Source organism: Monodelphis domestica, chromosome 3 (assembly GCF_027887165.1).
Source record: "Monodelphis domestica isolate mMonDom1 chromosome 3, mMonDom1.pri, whole genome shotgun sequence".
Classification (NCBI taxonomy): Eukaryota; Metazoa; Chordata; class Mammalia; order Didelphimorphia; family Didelphidae; genus Monodelphis; species Monodelphis domestica.
In genome coordinates, this window is record NC_077229.1 from 323,468,017 (window position 1) to 323,494,323 (window position 26,307).

Below are 26,307 nucleotides of genomic sequence, written 5' to 3' on the forward strand. Positions count from 1 at the left end.
ATGGTATTAGAATGGCTAATCAAGTTGTGGCTTACGAGCATGATGGAAGACTACTGTGTCATGAGAAATTATGAACAGATCAATTTTGGAAAAATGTGGAAAGACTTCCATAAAATTACAAAGACTGAAATGTGTAGAACCAAGAGTACATTATATACAGCAACAGAAATATCATTTGAAGAATGACTTGTATATGTCCATCTCCAGAAAAAAAAACTGATAAGTAAAAATAAGTAAGGCATTGTTTTATATATACATATATCTTTTTATCAAAAGATGCCTTCTGGAGGTAGCTGGGTGGCTCAGTGGATTGATGGCCAGTCCTAGAGATAGGAGGTTTTAGGTTCAAATCTGACCTCAGATACTTCCTAGCTGTGTGACCCTGGGCAAGTCACTCAGCTCCCATTGACTAGCCCTTACCACTCTTCTGCCTTGGAACCAATACACAGTAATGATTCTAAAATGGAAGGTAAGGGGTTTAAAATAAAAGATGCCTTATATATTGGTGGGAGGATAGGAAGGGAGGAAATTAACTGGGTATTTTAATATAATAAGCATATTTTTTAAAAAAAGTTACCAGAGGAGACTATTGGTGGAATAACTTGTCCAGTGTCACACAACTCTCATATATCAGAGAAAGAATTTTATTCCAGGGTTCCTGACTCCCTGGGAATAATCCATCACACCATATTTTCTCTCTATGTTTGACATAAAAGAGGTGGTATTGCACAGTATTGAAAGATGTAAGGATGATATTAGAAAATAAATATTGTTTTATTCGTTTAGGGATAAGAAGAGTGCTGGCTTGAGAAAAGAACTGGAGTCTGAAGCAGAGCTGAAAGAGTGTGTTAATTTCAGATGTGACAGTTATAACCGTTTTTCTGTGTCAATTACTCTCTCTGGCAGTTGGGAGTTGCTCTCTAGCAACTGGCAGAGAGACACTCTTGGAGACTCTCTCTCTCAGGGCTAGAAGAAGTAACATCTTTGCCTCTCTCTCTGTCTGAGGGAAATATGTGAAGGAGCTCAGTGTTTTTCCTTTCCCAACTTGGGAAACACTAGTAACTATATATTGTGGTTTATATAGATTGTTAAACTCTGAGAAGACCCAAGAAAAATACCTGGTCTTACAGACTCAGAGTCCTAATTTGATTCTTGTTGAGACTCAACCAGCTATCCTTTACCATTCTATAATTTGAAGGCAAAGTTAAGATACATAAGGTTAATAATGGTAGTTTTTATTTAGATAGTATAAGTTTGGGTTAGTCAGATTAGGGAGGATTAGTGTAGCCTGTGAAACACAGGAGAAGCAGTTCCTTATGGAACCAGGGAGTTTATTTGGGTGGATTTAGAATCCCTTAGATTTGGAAATCCTTTATTTATCCTTACATATTTCAATAAATACTTTATTTTTATAATAAGAGTCTCTTTAGCATCTTTGCACCTGGCCCTGAAGAGAAGTTCACATATGAGCTTCATTTCATCACTGAGGAGACTTTTGATTACCTCTATCAAAAATATCTGAAAAGTTTTGAACCTATATTGGCAAGTTTTCCATCTATAGTTATGTAGCTCACCATTATCATTTTTTTAATTTTTACAAAGACCTGATATTGGAAACAAGAAGAACTAGGTTTGAGTCCAAAGCAATTCTCTTAATCTTTTGGTTTCCTATGCAACTCTCAAATATCATAAACTTCATAGTAATTCTTAATCTACATTGTTAGAAAAAGTTCTTATTTGGGAGCTCTCTATCAGAGAAATTACATTTGATTTTTAAAGTCCAAGAAATGTGGAAAATTGACTAAAAAACACTCACAATGGCCAAGTAGCCAAAGAATATCAGGTGTTTCTTAAAAATGGCATGCTATTAAGAAAATTCCTCAAGTACTTAATAAGGAAAGAACATATAGCAAAGTAACTCTTAGTTTTCTCCTTGCTCATCAAAAGTTGGAAATAGTCAATATGGGGTGGGAGGGGCTACAACTGAGACATTCAGTAATGACTGAGCTATGAATTAGTCTAAACATTTTAGAAAGCTTTTAAAAATTATTCTGAGGAAGTAACTAAAACGTTCATACCTTTTGCCCCAGAGGTTCTACTGCTCAATATGTACCCAAAAGAGGTTTTTGAAAAAACAGGAAGAATGGTTCCACATAAATCCAAATGTTCATACAAGCACTTTCTGTGATAGCAAATAATTAGAAACAAAATAGGTAGCCATTGGTTGGGGAATAACTGAATAAGTCATGAACATAATGTAAATATTATTGCAGCATTAGAAAAGATGAAGATGTAGAATTTTATGAAATAAGCAGAACCAAGAAAACAATGTATATAATGATTAGAGTAATGTAAACAGGAAAAGATACAAAAAAATTACATCAATAAATTACATCAAATACTATAATTTCTAAGCTTGGTCCCAGAGAAGACTTAGGAAATCTACTCTGTCTTCTGTGCAGAGGCAAGGGACAATGAGGGTCATATTGAATAAGCCATCTGCCTAGTCAAAATTTTGTTGGTTATGTCGAACTGTTTCTTCTCTCATTTTGTTTATTTTTTGTTACAATGGATGCCATGTTACTTAGAGGAGAAAGGGATAATAAATGCAGAAATAAATGTGATGTAACAAAAAACATCATAAATTAACGCTCATTGTTTGATTAGCAAAGAAATGGTCCTCTAACCTCTGTTCAAGAAATGTTAGTGATCACATACTTAACTTTATTCTTTAAAAAAGTTTTTTTCATTTAATTAATTAATTTAGAATATTTTTCCATGGTCACATGATTCATGTTCTTTCCTTCCCCTTCTCTCTATCCCCTCCCAGAGCTGATAAGTAATTCTACTGGTTTTTACATGTATCATTTTAACTTTATTCTAAAATATGAATCTCAAATCCAGAGGTTCTACTGCTCAATATGTACCCAAAAGAGGTTTTTGAAAAAACAGGAAGAATGGTTCCACATATGGTTCCTGAGGGTTGCCTGGGTCTGTTTTACCTCCCTCCTCCAGGTATGTTATTTTATACTTTGTACCTTTGTTCAGACAAATGTTGTTTTAATAAGTTATCTTGAAGGGAAACAAATATTTAGTCAGAGTCAGCTTAAATAATTGCTATAAACATAAAACAACCATGAAATTTTAGTTTGAGACCACTGGTTCAAATCACTTAGAGTAAATACACTCTTAAAGAGCTCTCTGTGTGCTGAATGCAGGGTGAGGAAATCAAACATCACCTTAACCTCAGAATAATCTCATTCCAGCTAGCCATCCTACCAGCACACCAGAGCCTAACCACTGATGAACACATCTTCCTATCTGCACTGCCGCCATCTGCATGCACTCCAGCTTCCACTTTTTACTAGGGAAAGATAATCAAATCAACTTCACCATTGTTGCTGGAAAATGGCATGATAATCTACTGCCCTCTGGTTCCACTCAGAATCCTGTGATTGATTCTGTGCCTTGGGCTGCTCTAGACCCAAATTCCCTTCCACAGCCACCATTGCCATTCTTTCATACCCAGCCATGTCACCCATATCTCAATAAGATCTTGGTCCAAAACTACCTCCTCTTTCTTTGTACTTTTTGGTATCCTTGTTCTATTTTAAGCAAACTGCCTTTCATATTCAATTTCTTCTTCTCATGCTCTTTCCGCCTCTTTGAATCCACAGAAATCTTCATATCCCAGAAGACACTAGATCTTACTCACAGGGGAAACAGGAGGAGTAGGACCACTTCATGATCCTCACTGCCATTACCAATTCCTCCCTTTGTTTAGTGATTCCTTTCATATCATAAAAACTGTTATTTACCAGAGTAGTTAATATATGTGTATAAACTAATATATATGTGTACATACTTATTTTATATAGATATCTATATGTACACATGTAAACAAAATATATGTGGTTGTGTGTAAAAACTATGCATAGATGTGCATGTATATTCACATGTATAATTTCTTATAAAAATCTATGAATTGATTATGGGGAACAGATAATCCTACAGTTGGACTATGCCAAATTTTGTTGTTGTTGTTACCTGTCTTTGTGTGGCAGCTACAAGATTTTCAGCCCTCCTTTACCTACAACATGTATATTAGCTACTACATCCAAGCAGATGGTGGCAGAGAATATCAAATTTCCCTGAAAAAGAGAAAAAAGCCGATTATCAGCCTATGGTAGCAGAGAGTTTAGTCACCAAAATACCTGAGGGAAGATCTAGAAGATACTAGAGGCAAGAGAGAGAAGAGAACAGGAACTTGATGCCTAGCAGAGAACTGAACAATGATATCACCAGAGAATACTGATAGCTCTACAGAAGCAGAGATATGATTTCCCTAGGTCATTTATGTGCCATAGCTACCTGTCTTCCTCACATGTGTGCCTTTTTATGTATATTCCCCCAGGAAACACATTTTTTTTTCACGGTGTGTCCTTTACCACTAGCGATGTAATAGACCATGGATAGAAATTTATTCTGTTATTTCATTTTGCATAGTTCTTAATTAAATATATTTTCCTTAAACTAATGTGTCTCTTGGTCTTTTACAAGTAAACCAATTAGTGATGGCTTTTGAACTCTATTGCAACTGAGTGCTGATCCATTAAGTACTTAGGGTAGCTTTCCAGGGACCAATGAGCAGTAGAGATTCAAGGAATTACAGGCCTCTATAATCATTTTAAATAGTAAAATGACATTCCACAACACAAAATGTCCACAAAGGAAGAGAACCTAGAGATACACTAAGCAATCCCCTTCATTTTACAGAAAAGAAAACAAAAGCACAGAGGGATTATATGACTCACTCAAGGTCATACACCTAATTAGTAGCAGAGCTAGTTCTAGAAACTAGGTCTCACATCAGCTCTTCTTTCTACTATACTATCCATTTCTTGCATAATTAAACAAGCAGAAATGCTCCATACAAAGGATTATATATCCCAAATGTACTGTAAAGTATACATACAGCACATAAAGAGTATACTTCATGAACTGGGGCATAAATTTGACCTAAGATGAACATACTATGTAACATAAATATTAAACATCTAATTAACAACAATATTGCTTGCCCTCTTAGAATTTAGACCAGCTTTGATGTGAATGCCAAGATCTCTTGAGAACAGTCACTCTTGGGCAGTTTGAAGTGGTGTCTTTTTCTCCCCCTTAAGTTCCTTGTAAGAAGCATAGGATTTAAAATCATCCCTTTGATCATTCTTTTCAAAAACTGCCACTGCACTATCTTATAGTTTCTTCTAAAATCCCTAGGCATGGGCATTAAAAAACATGGGTTTTAGCCTCAGCTCTGCTACTAACTATGTAAGTCTTCATAAGTAATTTAACTACTTTGTTTTTATGGCTGGGGTTTTTGTTTGTTTGTTTATTTTTGAGGTTTGATTTCCCTATCCTACTGGTATTGGAAATGTAGTGAACAAGCAAGGACAGGTTCCCACTCCTAACTGGCATAGAAACTTTTATTTTTTCCTTTTGTGACCTGGGCTTATTTTCCCTCTTTATGCAATTTGATGGTACCATTTCTTCCAAAGGCTTACCATATCAGTGCCAGATTTAGTGAAGATACTCAACTAGTTTTAGCTCTTCAGCAGTTCAGAATTCCCAAGCTCAAAAGATGGATCATCCTGTGCCATCACTAGCAGGAATGATAGATATATCCCTACACTCAGATAAATTTAACTACTCTAGACCATAGTTTAGCACAATAAGGAAGAATGTCAAGTTCCTCCAATCCTAAAATATCATTATTCAAACATCATTATTGTCAGTTCAGCTACAAAGGCAAAAGAACTGAACTCTGACCAATTTTTTGAATCTGACCATTATTCATTTGCTTTTCTAACTTCTCCCCATCCCCAAACTCCAGTAATTAGGTGGAAATTTTTGAGTTTGAAAAGGAAGTAAGAAAATGGAAGTCAAGATGCTTAGCACTGAAGGACATTGAGGCAATTTCTATTTTGTCGTGCTGGTGGTAATTTATTTATTTTTTAACCTTTATCATGTATTGGTTCCAAGAAAGAAGAGTGTTAAGGGCTAGGAAATAGGAGTTAAGTAACTTGCTGAGGGTCACACAGCTAGGAAGTATCTGAGGTTATATTTGAAGCCAGAACCTCCCATCTCCAGGCCTGATTCTCTGTCTACTGAGTCACCCAGCTGCCCCCAAAGGGTATTTATTACTAGATTATGAACTTATGTAATTCAACACACTTTTATAAAATATCTGCTATATATGACACCGTATCTGTCTGTAGAAATCGATATTTTATTAAGAAAATACCAAATTCTTCCTTTGATAACTATGGACACTATAACCATCACCAAATCACCTATCCTTACTAGTTTTGAGTTTCCTCATCTCTAAAATGAAGGGGTTGGACAAGGTCATCTGTAGAGTTCTTAGATGTATCATCTTATATAAAGACTACATACTCTTGAGACTTATTCTTCCAAGTCCCACTCGTACTGATGATGTACATCCCCAAAACCTGACTAGGTTCTTTCTTTCAAAGTTCTAGGGCTAACCCTGAGGATTCTGGAGTTCTTTTCCTACTACTATACCTCTTGAGCCCCCACCCAATGTATTATCTTTGCCAGCTAATTTCCCCCCAATATCATCTAACAGGAGTTATTTGCCTATGATGTGTTTAACTTTTTTTAAAATACATATTTTAATAGCTATTTTTCAAAAGAATTGGTTTCTTTTTAGGCCTAGGCATTTTATTTTGTGCATTTAAGAGTAATAATCCAAGAAAGATTCCACAGACTTTGTGAGACTTCCAAAGGGTCCATGACACAAGAAAAGATAGGAACGTCTGAATTCTAACCACTTCTTACTCCCACGATATACTATTGACCAGCTGACTTTTCCTTAATATCACTTAACTAATCAACATCAACTAGTTTCCACAAAGAGATGAGATATTATAGAGAGAATAAAAGTATAATTGCAATCGTCTCCCTAACTTTGAAACCAATTCTCTTCTACGGTAGTGACAGGAGAGAGTAGACTCATATTTAAAGTGAGGACCACCAACATTCTTTTTACCAAGTTCACTTCTAAGTTTGGCAAAGCCTATTGACAAGTTATACCTTGTTTGCAGAACTGGTATCTTGGCTGCCAGGTCAGTTCTCTGCTGGTCTAGATAAAGCAGGTCACTCTCAGAGCTGAGTCCTCCTCAGGCTTAGCTGCTGCTGTTACCAACAAACTGTTATATTCTAGGGTTGCTGAAACTCCGGAGGCTCTTCCAAAATTTTCCAAGGTCACAGGATTATAGCCTGGTCCATCGATCTCCAATATTCATGCACAGAATATAAGGAAAGAATAGGGCAAAGAGTGAGATGGGAGAAAAGGCTGTGACATTTATTTATGGTCCCATGGCAATTAGTAAAAAGAGTCTGAAGCTCTTCCACCACAGCAGGTTTTTCTTCCTCCTCCCTTGAAAGCCACCAGGGAAGAGAAAGAGCATTTGTCTTTTCAACCCTTTTGCATAGGCACTCAGTTCCAGCCCAGCAGTCATTTAAAAGGCTTTTTGTCACCACACAATAAGCTGACAAGAAACAGTAATAGGATGCTTTTACATGCTTTAAATCAGGGATGAGCAGAATCCCTCATCATGCACTTCTACAATCAGGCTCAGAAAGCCTCCATAGGGATTGCTGCTTGGCAGCCAGCAAACAGTGAACATGCTTTAAGGGCTGATCCCTCACTGGCCAGCTCTCCCCACCCCAGACCCCAAACAGAAAAATATAATGTAATTTGAGGAGGGAAAGAGTACATTTGACTGGTGGCATCAGGGGAAAATTCACAGAGGTGTGAAACAGGTACCTGAGCAGGACATTGTAAGTAGGATGATTTCAAGAACCACTTTTAATTCAATTCCTTACCTTCTTCAGTGCCTAACCTCACATTTTGTATCTAATGTGCTCTAATTCAACTTATTCTGCTTGAATGAATGAATGAATGTATATTAACTATATGTATAAATACCAGTCAATGGAGTAAATTCCTTCCTGCCTCCCCCCATCCCCATTCTTACTAATTCTTTGTTTATGTGAAGTCCTATTAAAAAAAAAAAACAGAGAAGTTGCCCAATAAGACATTGAGAAGTAAAATATTGCTTCCATAATTCAAATTATCAAGTATCAGCATTGTGCTAGACCAGAGGAGGATTGAGTGTGAAGATAAGATATTTAAGCAAATAATAATTTTTTGACAGATCAGAGAGCACAGAGAGGTGGCCTGGGAATAGGGGAGCCCCGAATACAAGTCTAAGCTCTGACACATACTGAACATACTGTTGAGTCACTCAGGACAAGTCACTTAATCTACCAGTGCTTTAGGCAAAGCCCTAAGACTATTAGTTGCAGATGGGAGGGCAACACACAGAAGTAGACATAGTTTTCTCATCTTATAGTTGCCTATTCCAGTGAAATGGCAGGTTCTAGCTCTAAACCTATATAAAAATGCATAAACATTGGAAAGTACTGCAAGAAGTTCAGGAAAAGGCAAGATCATTGCTATCAAATTCAAAGAAAATTTCATGGAAGATATGATCACTGAACTCCAAATAAATGGATATAAAGTTTTGGGGAAGGGGAAGCAGGGCAGGATTCAAGATATAAAACACATAGCAAGCACTTAACAAATATATGTTGATTAGTTGAAAAAGAATAGCATGAGTAAAGGCAGAGATGAGAAACCAAAGGAAGTATAGGGGGATGTCAACTATAAAAATGATTCCAATTTAGTATGATCAGGAGAATGTGGATGAAATTAGTGTCCCAATTAGTATGACCTAAGTCTGGAGATATTGCATTGTAGATATTGAATTTTAGGCTCATATTTTATTTCATGAATGATCATTAATAATAAATAATAACTCCCTTTTCTATTGCTCTAGAGTTTACAAACATGAAGATATCAAAGAATTTTAAACAGAGGAGTGAAATATCAAGAAAAATGTGTTAAGAAAAATATTAAATCGACATTAATATTAATTCATTAAGAAAAATATTCATCTGATAATGAAGAATGAACTGGACTCAGGGAGCAGATTCGTGTAGGATGACCTGTTGGGAGACTATGGCAATAGATTAGAGAAGGTGATAATTGGGGCCTATATTGAGATGACATTATGTTCTTTTATGTTTAGTTGAAGAATTTGTAGACTCAGACCTTCTAAGTTTCAAGAGTGGAACAGTTGCATCCCAGCAATCAGGTTTGAGAATCAACCTGGTATTGATGCCCTAAGCAGCAATCTTAACCCAGCCCAGGGGTAGATAAGTCAAGGCCTCATCCACTCTTACTGCCACATTCAAATGTGAACCTGTGAGGATGACTATTATGAAGAAACTGTGCAAAATATAAGCCCACTGCCCCTAATAACCAAAATGGTATGACCGAGAGTGTGAACCAAGTACAATATTTGAATATTTGAAGTAAATATGCATTTGTCAAAGCTAATTGATGTTAAGTGGTTAATATGGACCTGGATTGACACCTAACAGTATGAGTAGCACAGCTTGCCAAGCTTTAAATCAATAGCTTTAGAGAAAAGAAAATCTTCAAGAAACCTCTAGAATCCTGAGGGTCAGACTAATAAACCTTGTTCAGGTGAAAGGCAAGAGCATATTTATTGCATATCTATATATCTCTATATACAACCAGTACATTTTTCCCTGCCATCATAATACGTGTTTCTTCCTGAATCACTTTGTAGAAATGATCAAACAAGAAAATGCTAATCTTTTCTGGACAAGACAAAGAGCATTAAGAGTTGTGAAACTGAAATAATTAGAGAAGGACACACACCTAGCAAACCATGTTAGTTTAATCAACAGTGGTTGCCAATGAGGTAAAACATGTTTCAGTTAGAATATTTTCCTTCACCAACAGTAGTCTCTGTAGCACACAGTATTAATTAGATTTTCACCAGTCCTGTTATGCTTATCTATAAGAATCAAAGTGATATTGCTACAATTCCATTGTTTCATGTTGCAATTATTCTTTCTTCCCAAGTTCCCAGACCTACATCTAATTCATCATGTAATCTAAAATATCAGTGTAAGAAAAAATAGAGCATGAACATTAACACATTAGTAATATGATTTAAAATCATAGAGTGAGATCTATAAGAAACCTCAGAGAACATCTACTCAAACACTTTCATCTGACAAATGAGGAAATTGAGGAACATAGAGACTGACTAATTTGTCCACAATCACAGAGACTGCAAGTATCCAATGGTTTTGTATATTTGGGACCTTAAAATAAATCCAAACCACAAGAGGGGTTCTATTTCTCTCTATATATATCTTCCTGTCTCTGGCTCTCTCTCTCTCTCTCTCTCTCTCTCTCTCTCTCTCTCTCTCTCTCTCTCTCTCTCTCTCTCTCTCTCTCTCTCTCTCTCTCTCTCTCTCTCTCTCTCTCTCTCTCTCTCTCTCTCTCTCTCTCTCTCTCTCTCTCTCTCTGCTTTTGTCCCATTGAGAAAACTGGTGGTCATCAAAACATTAATCCAACAAGCAAAATCATACCACTCACACCTAAAGTCTGGCCTGGATAAGTTCCCCAAAAGTCATGTATTATTCACTATGCATTTGAATTTCCAATGCACAAATTTCAGTCTTGCATTATATTGCTCAAACCAAAGTGCTAAGGGACTCTGTTTGCCACTATGCTCCTCCCCACATTTACTGAGTCTAACACTGGAAGATTCCAAGCATTTTTGAACACAATTATTCTACTAGTGGCATTAAAACCTAATAGCTCACATACAGAGATTTAATATTAAGGCTGAAAAATAATGTGCTTATTAAGTGCATCTTTATCATTATAACTCTGTGCGATATTTCACACCTGAATTGAAACCAGCAAGATTTTCCATTTCCCTCACTCACTATTACATTAAAGTAAAAATAAAATCTATTTTCCCTTATCCTATTCAAATTAGTCTCTGGGCATCTGGATTTTAAAAAAAAATGTTTTTAGAATTCTAAGTGAATATTGTCTTCATGGGAGCCCTTCACAGAAGAATCATACATATTGTGGGGAAATGATATCTTGATACTGAAATACCAAAGCAAATAGTCATATTATAGAAGAGACTTATTAAACAGGCTCAACTATGACACAAGGGAAGACCCCCAAAGCAAGGGTCCCCAAAATTTTTACATAGGGGGTCAGATCACTGTCACTCAGACCATTGGAGGGCCAGACTATAAAAAATTCTATGAGCAAATCCCTATGCACACTGAAAATATCTTATTTTAAAGTAAAAAACAAAATGGGAACAAATACAATATTTAAAATAAAGAATAAGTAAACTTAAATCAACAAATTGACCACTATTTCAATGGGAACTTTGGTCATCCTGTGCTCCTCTCACTTACCACCAATGAAAGAGGTGTCCCTTCCAGAAGTGTGGGGGGAGAAGGATAAATGGCCACAAGGGGCCTCATGTGGCCCTCGGGCCTTAGTTTGGGAACCCCTACCCCGAAGCAACAAGAAAAACATTACCTAGGCTATGAAAAACCTAGTGTGTTCCTATTAAGGTTTCCTTTGGGTACTTTGCTTTGTCAGAAAATGGATTTTTATTATTTCAAAATAAAAGCAATAACAAAATAGGATTTTGGAGCCAGAGGAAATGTTAACAATCACAAAATCATAGATTTCAATCTAGAAGGGATTAATATGGTGATCATCTAGTTTAATCCTCTCATTTACAGATGAGGCAACTGAGGCATAGAGAAATTAAATTGCCTAAGATCTCATAGCATTTACCATTTACTACTATGGCAGGAGTCAAATCAGGATACTCTGAATGATCTAATTCTGTCTCATTTTTGAAATGATTATTCTGTCCTCCCTCTCCTACACCAACTCTTTTGTTCATATTCTCTGCCTTTCACACTCAGTCATAGCCAACAACAAACCTCCACAGTTTTGAGATTCTCTAAAGATTTACTTTCAATCTTGTCTTCCTCTATTTAAATGTATTCTAGTATCCTTTCATGGAAAGTAATAACCACAATAATAACTGGTATTTACATAGTGCCTTAATGTTTTCAAAATACTTCATAAATATTATCTCATTTTAATAATAGTAAGAAACATAATAGGGGGTGGAGTCAAGATGGCAGCCTAGAAGGTGCAGAAGGTCAGACCTCTGAATACCCTTCCTTACTGATCATAAACAGAATGCTCCAAGGGGACTGAAAATCAAACCTAACAACAAGACAGAGCCAAGGAACCCTCCTGCTGGACTCAATTCAAAAGGTACCCCCCCAAAAAAGCCGGAATCCAAGAATACTCCAGTTTAAGGGGAAGGAAGAAGGAAGGTCCCCGGACCCCTCCACCCACCCACCTAGAGCACTGAGCCTCCAGTGGAAGCTGGAAACTCTGGGCAAGCAAAGGTGCTGGTCTGGAGGGTGTACCTTGTGGGTAGGGCTGTGCCAAGCTCAGAGCATTGAACACAGATGGCAGGGAAAGAGCTGGAGAGGGAGCATAGACCTGGCAACCTGGCCAGAGCTGTGGAGATCCTTCATATTTGCTCCAGCCTTCCAGGAGGTTTTGACCTAAGAGCATACCCAGCACAACCCAGCTGGACATAATCCCATCAAAAGTTTTCAGAACTCAGGGAAGACTAGGTTCTATACCCCTCCCTCATTGACTACTGGACTTTAATCCAATCAAAAGCCTCCAGAGGACAGGGAAGCTCAAACCCCAACAACCCTCCCCCACAGACTGCATCAAGAGATCTTCTGTCAAAGCTCCAAGAGGAGAGACTGACAGAAGCCCCAAAACCAAAAAAATGAGAGGAGCAAGAGCACAGACAAATACGGGGAGCAAAGAAGTGGTGAATATGAGCAAACAACAGAAAAAGAAGAAAGAAATTACAATAGACAGCTTCTATACAGTGAATGGAACAGAGGGGGAGGGATCAGCCAATGATAAATCAGAAATCCCAGCGAATTGGATACAGGCTGTGGAAGAACTCAAAATGCAATTAAAAACACAATTAAGAGAGGCTGAAGACAATTGGGAAAAGAACTTAAAAACTAAGATAAGTCATCTGGAAACAGAGGCACTTGAACTTAAATGAGAAAATAGTGTCTTGAAAGCCAAAATCAACCAGCTGGAAAATGAGGCAAAGGAGATGAAAGATGAGGTAAAGAGGATGAAAGATGACCTCCATAGAAAATCAGACCAGAAAGAGAAGGATGACCAAAAAGCCAGGGATGAAATCCAGTCTTTAAAAACCAGAATACAACAACTAGAATTAAGTGACCTCACAAGGCAGCAGAACACTATAAAACAAAACAAAAAGAATGAAAAAAATTGAGGAAAATACGAGGCATCTCATTCACAAAACAGAGAATTTAGAAAATTGTTCGAGGAGAGATAATTTAAGAATCATTGGTATACCAGAAGACCATGACAAAAGAAAAAGACTGGACACAATACTACAGGAAATTATTCAAGAAAATTGCCCTGATATTCTAGAACAAGAGGGAAAAGTGGAGATTGAAAGAATCTACAGATCATCTCCTGTACTTAATCCCCAACTGACAACACCCAAGAATGTTATAGCCAAATTGAAGAACTATCAGAACAAGCCAAATTCAAGAACTATCAGACCAAAGAAAAGATATTACAAGCTTCCAAGAAGAAGTAATTCAGATACCATGGAACCACAGTGAGGATAACACAGGATCTGGCTGCATCCACACTGAAGGACCAAAAGGCATGGAGTATGATACTCCAAAAAGCAAGGGAACTAGATCTACAACCAAGAATCAACTACCCAGCAAAACTGACTATATTCTTACAGGGCGAAGTATGATCATTCAACAAAATAGAAGAATTCCAAGAATTTGTAAGGAAAAGACCAGACCTGAACAGAAATTTTGATGCCCAAACACAGAACTCAAGAGAATCATCAAAAGGTAATTAAAAAGAGGAAAAGAGAAAAACCAAATCAAAATTAACACTTTTTAAAGAGACTTAATAAGTTAAAATGATATGTATCCCTATAAGAAAAGAGGTCATTGGTAACTCTTAAAAATTATTTCCAACTGGCCAGCTAGAAGAATTACACTTAGAGGGAACAGTGACAAAGTGTATAGGATGAAATGACAAGACACAAATAGGCATATATATAATATATATATATATATATATGCATAAATGCATATACATGTGTATATAAATATACACAACTAGAGCTAAAAAAGAGGTTAATATTAACGATGGAAAGACCTCCAGGAAGTGATACAGAGCAAAAGGAGCAAAACCAGGAAAACATTGTACACAGAGACTGATATACTGTGGTACACCTGAATATAATGGACTTCTCCATTAGTGGCAATGCAATGACCCTGAACAACTTGGAGGAACCTACGAGAAAAACCACTATCCACATTCAGAGGAAACACTGTGGGAGTAAAAACACAGAAGAAAAACAACTGCTTGAAAACATGGATCAAAAGGATATGGTTGGGGATGTGGACTCTAAATGAACATCCTATTGTAAACAACAACATGGAAATAGGTTCTGATCAAGGACACAAGTAATACCCAATGAAATTGCGAGTTGGCTACAGGAAGAGTGGGTGGTCGGGAGGGAGGGAAATAATGTGATTATTGTAACCAAGGAATAATGTTCTAAACTGACTAAATAAACTTATTCAAATGAAGAAAAAAGAAAAGAAAAGAAACATAATAGCTAGAGTTAAATAATGCTTTAAGGTTGGCAAAATACTTTACAACTTATACCTCATTCAATTCTTTTTTTTTTTAGTTTTAAAAATATTTTATTTGGTCATTTTCATATATTATTCACTGGAAACAGATCATTTTATTTTCCTCCCCCCCCCCAACCCTTCCCTATCCAACACACGATTCATCTGGGTATCACATGTGTCTTTGCTCTGAACCCATTTCCTTGTTGTTGGTATTTGCATTAGGGTGCTCATTTAGCGTCTCTCCTCGACCATGTCCCCTCAACCTCTGTAGTCAAACAGTTGCTTTTCCTCGGTGTTTTTACTCCCTCAGTTTGTTCTCTGTTTGAGGATACTTTTTTTTTTCTTCTCGTAGATCGCTGCAGATTGTTCAGAGACATTGTAAAGCCATTACTAGAGAAGTTCATTACGTTCTGTTGTACCACAGTGTGTCAGTCTCTGTGTACAATGTTCTCCTGGTTCTGCTCCTCTCACTCTGCATCACTTCCTGGAGGTTGTTCCAGTCTCCATGGAATTCCTCCACTTTATTATTCCTTTTAGCACAATAGTATTCCATCAACAACATATACCACAATTTGTTCAGCCATTCCTCAATTGAAGGGCATCCCCTCGTTTTCCAATTTTTTGCCACCACAAAGAGTGCAGCTATGAATATTCTTGTACAAGTCTTTTTCCTTATTATCTCTTTGGGGTACAAACCCAGCAGTGCTATGGCTGGATCAAAGGGCAGACCATCTTTTAGTGCCCTTTGGGCATAGTTCCAAATTGCCCTCCAGAATGGTTGGATCAATTCACAACTCCACCAGCAATGAATTAATGTCCCAACTTTGACAAATCCCCTCCAGCATTCATTACATTCCTTTGCTGTCATGTTGAACAATCTGCTCCAGGTGTGAGGTGATACCTCAGAGTTGTTTTGATTTGCATCTCTCTGATTATAAGAGATTTAGAACACTTTTTCATGGTGCTTATTAATAGTTTTCATTTCTTTAACTGAAAATTGCCTATTCATGTCCCTTGCCCATTTTTCAATTGGAGAATGGCTTGATTTTTCGTACAACTGGTTTAGCTCTTTATAGATTTGAGTAATTAGACCTTTGTCAGAGGTTTTTGTTAGGAAGATTGTTTCCCAATTTGTTGCTTTCCTTCTAATTTTAGTTACATTGGTTTTGTTTGTACAAAAACTTTTTAATTTGATGTAGTCAAAGTTATTTATTTTGCATTTTGTGACTCTTTCTAAGTCTTGCTTGGTTTTAAAATTTTTTCCTTCCCAAAGGTCTGACATGTATCCTATTCTGTGTTCACCCAATATACTTATAATTTCCTTCTTTATATTCAAGTTATTCACCCATTCTGAGTTTATCTTGGTGTAGGGTGTGAGGTGTTGATCCAAACCTAATCTCTCCCACACTGTCTTCCAATTTCCCCAGCAGTTTTTATCAAATAGTGGATTTTTGTCCAAAAGCTGGGGTCTTTGGGTTTGTCATAGACTGTCTTGCTGAGGTCATTTACCCCAAGTCTATTCCACTGATCCTCCTTTCTGTCTCTTAGCCAGTACCAAATTGTTTTGATGACTACTGCTTTACAGTATAGTTTGAGATCTGGTACTGCAAGTCCTCCTTCCTTTGCATTTTTTTTCATTATTTCCCTGGATATCCTTGATCCTTTATTCTTCCAAATGAACTTTGTTATGGTTTTCTCTAATTCAGTAAAATAGTTTTTTGGTAGTTCAATGGGTATGGCACTAAATAGATAGATAAGTTTGGGTAGGATGGTCATTTTTATTATGTTAGCTCGTCCCACCCATGAGTAATCAATGTTTTTCCAATTGTTTAGATCTAGTTTTAATTGTGTGGAGAGTGTTTTGTAGTTGTGTTCATATAGTTCCTGTGTTTGTCTTGGCAGATAGATTCCTAAGTACCTCATTCAATTCTTATAATAGGAGATATATATATACTTCTTCAGAGGTAAGTGCAATTATTATTCCCATTTTGTATTTGAAGAAACTGAGGGTTTAAGTTACTTGCACTAGGTTATACAGATCAGTGAATATCTGAGGATGGATTTGAACTTAGCTCTTTCTGACTCTAAAGTCCAATATTAGATCCATTAAGCTACCTTACTGCCCCTAGTAGTAAGTAATCATGTGAATTGGAGATGCTAATAAGGAGCCAATTATCTGACAATTCAAGACAAGTATAAGATGAGAGAGACTGAATGAAATCTTAAAAAGGAAAAGGTCATCAGGAGGAAAAAAAGCTTTACTTCAAGTAAAGGACACTCATGAGTTTCCCCAGCATAAGAAGCACAAGTGTCCATAACCTCCTTTTCAACTTTGACCATGCCAAGTAGAGAAGAAAGGCAAATATCTTTCTTCATTTAAGAGGCAGAGGCTGGAAAATAAAGGAACACCACTGGATGGCACAGAGAGTTTGTAATGATCAGAAGCCTTCCCTAATTGAAGAGTTAAAAGCTATAGGACACAAAGAAGGGAGGGAAATAACTGCAGCTGCCAAATAGTACCAAGTAATGACTTTAATTAAGGAAGTAATCAATATCGGAATCCTATTATCAACAGAGGGGGCACTTTTACATCCAGTAGAGGTTGGACAAAACCTGTAGGTAGCCTATAATGTTGCTCTTAGTCAAATAATCTCAATGAAAGTGATCAAGATGGAAGGAATACTATCAGTTCTTGAGATGCAGCAGGAACTGGATAAGTAAATAAATGATAAATTAAAATATCTTTGGATAATAAAAAAGCAAAAAGCAAACTTTAACAAGAGATACGACTTACTGTGCAATTATTCTTGACATTTCTCCACAAAATCCTACTTGGATATCTATTTACAATATAAAAATAATCCTAGATCCTAGAATCCTGGATACATGACCCAGGATTCCAAGCTTCATAGGGGTTCCGCCAAGCTACAGAGACTAGGATTCCAATCAGCAATAGATTATATCTGCTACTAAAAAACAATCCAAGCATGGAAAGAAGCTCATCAGTAGGAAGTTGGCCATTAGGAGAACCTTTTTTTTTATCCTTGGTGACATGAAGCAAAACTTTCAGTTTATTTGCTATATACATGCACATTTCTTTTTCTTTTCTAAGAATTCATATTCAATGAATGTAGTCTGCATTTTGTTATAAATTGGGTGACCAAGTGGCACAATGGATAGAATGTCAGGCCTAAAGCGAGGAAGATTGATCTTCCTGAGTTCAAATATGGCCTTATATACTTACTAGCTGTGTGACCCTAACCAAGTCACTTAACCTTGTTTGCCCCAGTTTTCTTGTCTGAAAAATGAACTTGAGAAGGAAATGGCAAACCACTCCAATATCTTTGCCCATAAAGGCCCCAAATAGGTTCAAGAAGAGTTGGGCATGACTGAAAAATTATCAAACAACATATTTACATTAATATGATCTTTGCTGCTTAAAACATGGTATAAATTTAGAATAATACTTAATACTTTTCTGTTCTTTTTTCTTCCTTCTTTTGCTCCTTCCTTCTTTTCTTGCTTCCCTCCTTTCTTTTTTTCCTTCCTTTATTTTCCTTTTGACAAATAAATTATTCTATCTTCCAGGTCCTTTACTTTATGTTCTGATATTCAATGTGCACTATAGCTTAATATCAGCAACATCTATTTTTCCAATAGGATCATAACAAGTTCCTAGTTCTAGACAAAATAACTTTGAGATTTAAAAAGAATTTTCTAAAGCATGATCAAATGAATGACAGAATTTAATGGTTATTAAATCTTTTTCTTAGATTTTATATTTTAAAGACTTTGGTGAATTTTTTATCTCTGGTTTCATTTTCAAAAGTATTTTGGGCTAATATTTTAAGGAAATAAGAAAACTATCTGATGCTGACAACCATGAAAAGAAAAAGCAGATGTAAATAATAATACTATTCTAGAAAGAAAACTCTTAGTAGCCAGAGGACAGGGATATTTTTTATTCATAGTATTCTAAAATGAATAACCTAATAGACATATGCATCTTAATAAAAAAGAGTTTATGTTTATATATATATATATATATATATATGTATATATATATATATATATATAATCCGGCATCCATTGGTACAGGTTTGTATGTTCAGAAGAGGATTAAATGAATGGCAAAACATTTTCTAGATATATTTTCATGTAAGTAATTTGGCAAAAACTGAGGTGAAAAATGAAATTATTAGTTCCATCAGACCCAAGGGACAGCATAACCTATTGACTTCACTGTTTCCTCTACCATAATCTTTTGTTGTCTATTGCTTCATGATGCTAAGTCTCTGAGGATATTATTGACACTTCATTGCTATATTGCTTATCCCACTCTGAAAACAGAGTAGGTATTATTAATGCTGCTGAGTTTCCAAAGCATAAACTTGCATTGATCATTTATGTTTATGACTTTTATGAAGAAAATGTGTCTCTATGGGGTAATGGAACTCAGAAAGTATTCCTGTTTTTCATGTTGTTTATACACATATATTTAAAATTTTCATTATTTAATAGGTTGTCTTCTAAATATTAAAATAATACATTAATGTTTAGTGACATTGATATCCCATAATGGCATTTGGGTAGAACTAAATAATTACAATTTCCTTTAACAATAGCTTCCAGTACATTATAAATTACATAACCCCTCCTCCTCATATTTCTCCTTTTGCTGGATTCTTGCCACCTCCAAAAATATTAATGGATATCATAGTGATAACTGTTATGAAAAATGTAAAAGTAGGTGAATATTGGTACCAAGAAAAAACAAGAGTTGAGCGATTATACCCCTTCTTCACTGAGACATCTGAGATAGGGAACTCTCTTTGTCTGCCTCATCTTCGGTTATCACTCCTTAACTTTCAATCAGTATTATCCAAGAAAACTGCAGTGTCAATATATGTAGGGTTACTGGACTAGTTTATATATTAAAAAAAAAAAAACAGAAACAGAAACCAGGAAGATCAGAGGTTCAAAAAGAAATGATAGCTATAGTGTCTGGAACATAGTAGATATTTATTAAATGTTTGTTCTTTGATTGATTGACTTCAAATAACAATCTTGTTTTTCCTTCCAAGTTCATTACTCTTCATTCTGTGGTCCTCACTACTTACAGATCCCAATGCACAGATCTGAGTCGTTCTCTACTGTCAACTAAAGACAGTTCAACCTCTAGTCTAGCATTCAAACACGTTCACACTTTTGGCCTTACTCTATTTATAACCTTCTTTCTTTTTTTTTTTAATCCTTACCTTCCACCTTGCAATTAATACTACATATTGGTTCCAGAGCTGAAGATCTATAAGTGCTAGGCAATTATAGTTAAGTGATATGGCAGGTGCCCAGAGTCACATAGATAGGAAGTGTCTGAGGCCAGATTTGAACCCTGGATCTCACATCTTTAGGCTTGGCTCTCAATCCACTGTGCCACCTACCCATGCTCAAAAACCTTATTTCAATAATCATAATCCTTCCTCTACTTTATATTTTAACTAGACTCATTATTATGCTCTATATTTAACCCATCTTTCCCTAAATCCAATTTCTTCTTATTTTCATTTCTAAACCTGGAATGTCCTGATCCACCCTATTTCTCTGCCTATATTCCCAGTCCTTAGTACCTGGCACCTAGTAGACACATAATAAATGCTTTCTATATTGTACTGGATCCTCTTTTGAAATTCTATTTTAATGAGCTTAAGAGAGTGCCACCATCCAGCAGTTGGAGTATTAGAAAGTCAGGAAGATAGGTGAGGAAGCAGGAATGTCCTCTATAGAGAGACATAAATGACAAGATATTATGTTATATCAAAGCCAGAAGAAACTTCAAGGAATGTGACCACTGAACTCAAGAAACTGTATCCTCCTAAGCAAGAGGCAGCAGCAGAGAAGACTTCAGAAGGGCGATTTATTTACTTAGGTCAAATCTGCTCCCTTCCTTTGGGTCCTTTGGACCCATTCTATCTAAGGAAGCTGTGGATATGTGTAGATGAGTATAACCCAGATATAAGAGAAGAATGTTTTGTTGGTACTAATTTTACTATGTCATATTAAAAAGTGCCTTAGCAAAAGAAAAAAGAAAGAAATTCTTCTTGTCCTTTCGAAACTTAGCTCAAATGCTACCCCTACTTTAAAGCCTTTCATGATTTACCTAATCAGAAACTTTCTTCCCCTCCTAAGAATTCTCCTAACACATTTCATATATGTTATGCACATATGTTTATTACTTATGTGAATGCTGGAATGATAAAGACCATATCATTTCTTTGTTTAAATTTCCCAAAGAATTGGAAAAATATGATCACTATCAATATCATTCAAAAGTGACCAAAAAGATATGGAAAAACCTCTAAGCCTCTAAGTTCCCTTCTAATTCTAAATCTGTGAAATTATAAAAAATGAGAAGATAATCAAAATTTTAAAATCATTTTATAATTAATCCACATATTTATAGTAAAACAAGCTAAAACTACAAGGAATATAAAAAGTTAATGGAAAGTTTTTACTAATTAAAAGTATTTGACTCAGAAAAGTAAAGAGCATCCTTAAAGGCTTCTACTGAGAATTTTTGTCATGCATAAACTAAATTATGCAATCATTTTAAATAAAAATAGCTACATAGGTAACTCTCTTGAACTCTATGAAGCGTAAAATAGAGATAAATGCTTGCCAAAGATATTTGCCATTATCACTGAGGGTGCCTTATGGAGGGGACTTCAAAAGAACAGTGATTCCATATTGATGGTGAGGTGTCACAATGCTCTGTTTATAGATAACAGTGCTGACTTCTTTAAGCCCCAAAACATTAAAGAGCCCTTTTGATGAGATCTTTGACTATTCAAAGAAGCAGTCTACTGAAGTATACAGGAAAAATAAAACCAAATGGATGAAGAATGTCTATTGAACCTATAAATATATACACACATACATATATAATATATGTGTCAATATACACATACCTACACATACATGTGTGTATATTATATATATATATATATATATATAATTTCTACTACAGATGGACAATGAAGTGGACTCAGAATTGAAAAAGAGAAAGAGAACAGATTATATGACTATATGAGGTCAACTATGAATTTCAAGTAATTAAGACATAACGTTATATCCCTGTGGAATTTCAGGTACAAGACAATGAATTTGAGATGGTGTCTAAACTGCCATTTGGATTTTTCTTTTCTTGTTTTATGTTAAAATAATTTGAGATTCTTTTCACTAATAACAATTATGGACCTTAATATAAAAATAGCATGGCACTGCATGAAGCTAATCAGAATTGGTAAAGTCAAAAGCACTATTGGGACTCACTTTATCAAAGGACACAAAGTTCAATGTTTTTGCTCCTAGAAATTCAATTAAATGTGAGATGCCTTTCAATTTGTCATTTCCTCTCCTGAAATAGGAGAGAATTCTCTATGCCCCTAAGTGTAAATATAAATGAGAAATAATTGAAATTGATGATAATGAGGGAAAATGTAATGAAAAATCTTGTTTAACTCTTTATGTTCCCTGCTCTGCAAGATAGAGTTAGTTACTTGAAGCATAGTCTAAGAATATTCTATGGTATAAAGTAAGCTATATTGTATAAAAACAATATGAAGTACAAATTTTAAAAGTAAAAAAAAATTAAAAACATACTTCTGCATAAATTATGACTAAAATTAAGGAAAGTTATCACATTTATTATTGCCTCCTTTATTAAATAAGGATACCAATAATTTGCTATTAGCTAAAGGATATTTATGAATAACAGAAACATATTAATTGGTAAGTTCTCAACTTTGTATACAGTGTTAGTGAAGAAGATTAATGTGTTAAAAGGTAAGATATAAATTTTGCTATTTGTGATCAGAAGAGAACAGACCTTCCCTTTCTTAACCTATCAAATGGAAAGATTAGAATTCATGATCTTGAAGGTCTTGTCCCACTCAAAATTTTTGTTAAAAACAATAACTGACACATATGTTGTATTTTAAAGTTCAAGAATTGCTTCCCAGATGGGGCAAGACCATTAATCTTTTCTATTGTAGGAATGCATAACAAAGAGGGACTCCAAATCATGAGATTAATATGGGGGTTGCTGACTCTCCTGGTTCTACCTGAAACCTTCTCTTTTTTCACCAAGTTTCTTTATATGGAAACCAAAGACATTATTGGTATTTAAATGAGTTTTATTACTTTCATCATTTTGATAGAAGGAATGGAGATTAACTATCCGGGGCAGGGGCATTGAAGGAAATTGTCTGTCTTCCTGCTCTAAAGGAAAGATTAGGTTTGAAATCTAGAGGCCCAAGTTCATATCCTCACTCTGCCTCAGGGTTGTGCTGGCAAATGTTTAACAACAAGCTCTCCTAAAAATGGCATAATTTTAAGTTCAATATGTATTATTAGCATTTTCTTCACCACTTTTTCAAGCCTAGACAATAAAAAATAAATAAAACATAGATGCAACATTTTCCCATTTCTGGGATAGAAATGCTAATATTGTAAATTTATCCATTGCTTGGCTCTCAAGAGATAGGAGGATTCATCTCTGGAAAATCCCTTCTCTCTCCTGTACTTTCCATATTACCTCTGAAAAGAAAGGATGAATTCAAGAAATATCATAAATCAAAAGGGATTGCTGACTAATTTTATTTGGGGTTCAAAGGGAAACAGAGACAAAAATAATAATGTGGCAAACTGAATGAACAAAAAGGTATTTACTATGTATCAGGAATTGAACTAAGTGCTAAAGATACAAATATTTTAAGAGAATTCCTACCTTCAAGGAGCTAATTCTAATTCTAATAGGAGACAAAAATATATATAGGGGAGGGGTGTTTTGATCTTCAGAGATGTAAAGGGAGTTGGGATATGCTTGTTATAAACAGGCATTTGATAAAATTATTTGAGTGGGCCACTTTTTGGGGGCGTGAAATTGAAACCTCAAGTGGGAGCAACATGAAGAGAACTCAGTGTCTGGAGTGTCACTTTTGTGGTCTTGCGCAAGTGACGTCACTTCTCTGAGATGAGGTTTCCTCATCTGTAAAAAAATAAGACAGTTGAACAAAATTACTCATGAACTCCCTTCCATCTCTAGTTCTGTGACTCTATGACCTCCAAATTTTTTTGGGGGGGAGGAAAGTACTCATGCCATAGAGAGAAAACCAGGTAATTTTCCACAACAGTTATTTATGAGATTGAACTATTAATAAGAGCAAAGAACTAATACTTCAACTTCAATCATTCATGGAGGGTGTGGTAGACTGGAATTGACTCAAACTTGAAGCAACTGATAAGAGCTGATGAGGAATTTTTGTTAATGGATAAATGTCCTAGACAAACTGTTCCTCATAAGAGACTCAAGTACTATGCTTTATCTCCAGGGTTTTCTTGGTAATACTCATTAGGTACCTTTCATATAATTACATAAGTCAAGCCATCATTTGATAATACCCTTAAGATCCCAAATGCCTTTTTGTTCCAAAATTTATAGATATTTGGTCTTTTCCGGAAACCAAAAGGTAAGAGGAATATTACTGTTATTTACAGAATGCTTACCATCTATGCTTCTATTGTTACCAAATACAACTTACATATTCACAAAATACAGATGAATCTCCATTTTAGGGGACAAAATGAAAGATGGAGCTCTCATCATCAGGGAGAATGGAGTCTTCCTTGGAAGAATGAAAGCGTTTTGAGGGGAAAACAAAGGATAAACATCTAAATAAAGAAAGAGGGACCCTAATTGTATCAAGAAGTTGGAGATTCGAAAATTTTGACATATGGAAGAAAGGGCAAAAGCACCCAAAGATTTGGAGTTCAGTATCAGGTGAGTTTGAGGCTTTCTCCTTTTCCACAATTGTTTTCTGACATTTTGTGATTCAGTCTTTCCCCCTTTTCTCCCAATCCTCCTCCCCAAGGTAGTAAATTATCTGCCCTAGGTTATTCCAGTGCTTTCATGCAATATGTATGTTTTAAATTATATGTAGAAACATTTTTTTTACATTTCTTGTTTGACCTTTGAGACTATCTCCAAAGAGGAAGGGTGACACCATTGAACAGATTTGTTAAGGAGTTATTATTCGCTAGACCCCTGGTTGCCCAAAAGACAAAAGAGACAAACAGACAGACAGACAGACAGACAGAGAAATTATCTACTCTTAAGAAGTTGACATTCTCATTGTAAAGGTTAAATTAAGGAGTTTGACAAAGTGAGGAGAGCAGTTTAACAGACACTTTGTTTAAGAAAGATGTATAGATAGAAAGACAGAAAAGAGGAAAGAGATTATCATTCTTATACCCTATAAATATACCTAAAATTCCTAATAACTACCTAAAATTTCCTAAATCTATTTCTGTCTTCTGAGGACAGTTTCTTCTGCCTGGCATACCAAACCCATCTTACCTTCTCTATCTATAAATTATTCACTAACTACCTAACCCCTAAAATCATAGACAGCTACCCCTCAGTCACTCCTTCAATGAGTTTTCTACAGAAGCCCAACTGTCAGTAGTGAACTGCCAGCAGATCCTTGCCTCAGAGACAGACCTCCTGCTCTCTAGAGATCCCAGAAGCAAATGACCTCCAGCTGTCCATGGCTGCTTTCTTATCTCCTCACTGACTAATTGTCTCCCCTAAAGTCTTTTCAGAGGGCTGGTCACTTCCTCTTCTCAGTCCTGGTCTCCCTGGTAACAGAATCTTTAGCTCTAACTCACTGACTCACTGAACCTGTCAGTTCTGATCTATTTAGAAACCCTGCTCTCTGGCCTCTTAAGCAGACTGTAAAAATTAAGATTTAATCTCAAATAATAAAAAAATATTATATTTTAGGAGGTTTATTAAATGATCATTAGAAATCAAGGAATAAAGTGGGTATGAAATAAAAATAAAAACCATGTGCCCATGGCTGGTTAGCCATTTCAAAATCCCCACCTTACCACCATCACCACTGGCTGCAAGCCAAAAAGAGGAGGAGCAGGACTTCCCCCTGGATATTTATTCCCTGTCTACGGGAAGTACATAATGACAGGAAGTCAGTGGGTTCTTAGGAAATGTAGTTCCCTTTTAGGGTAACAGATACAAGACAGAGGGAGAGATAAAGAAAATCCCTTTAACATCATTAAGAAAGTAACCTGGAATCAGGATCTGGGTTTGACTCCTACCTTTAATGCCTATTAATTGCATGGCACTAGTCACTTCACTTATCCTCGAAGAGTCTTAGTTTCTTCATTTTTAAATTCGAGACTTGTGAATAAGTGTGAATATGATGCTATAATTATATATTAATATTAATGGTCAGAAGACAAAGTGGTTGATGATTCTCTGCTAAGCTGTACCAAGAGAACTATTTGTAAACCTGGCAAATAGTAAAAAAATGTTTGCTGTCTTCCTAGGTCTTGGGTCAAAAACCTAGAGATAGCAGCCCAAGTACCTGTGAATCCTGGGGACTTTTAAAAGCTCCTGGCAATTCATATGCAAACAAGTGATACTGTTCTACTGTATAGAAAGTACTAGGGCCATTCACTGGTGGT

General features: G+C 35.8%; 1 long non-coding RNA gene across 1 annotated transcript; it reads right to left on the bottom strand.

The window, feature by feature from the left end:
- Window positions 1-23,405: 23,405 nt before the first annotated feature.
- On the bottom strand, window positions 23,406-25,462 carry LOC130457991 (uncharacterized). Its single transcript, XR_008917211.1, has 2 exons — window positions 25,325-25,462; window positions 23,406-23,812 (listed from the first exon to the last, which is right to left on the bottom strand). It is a non-coding gene; the product is annotated as an uncharacterized LOC130457991 (long non-coding RNA).
- Between the last annotated feature and the right edge of the window lie 845 nt (window positions 25,463-26,307).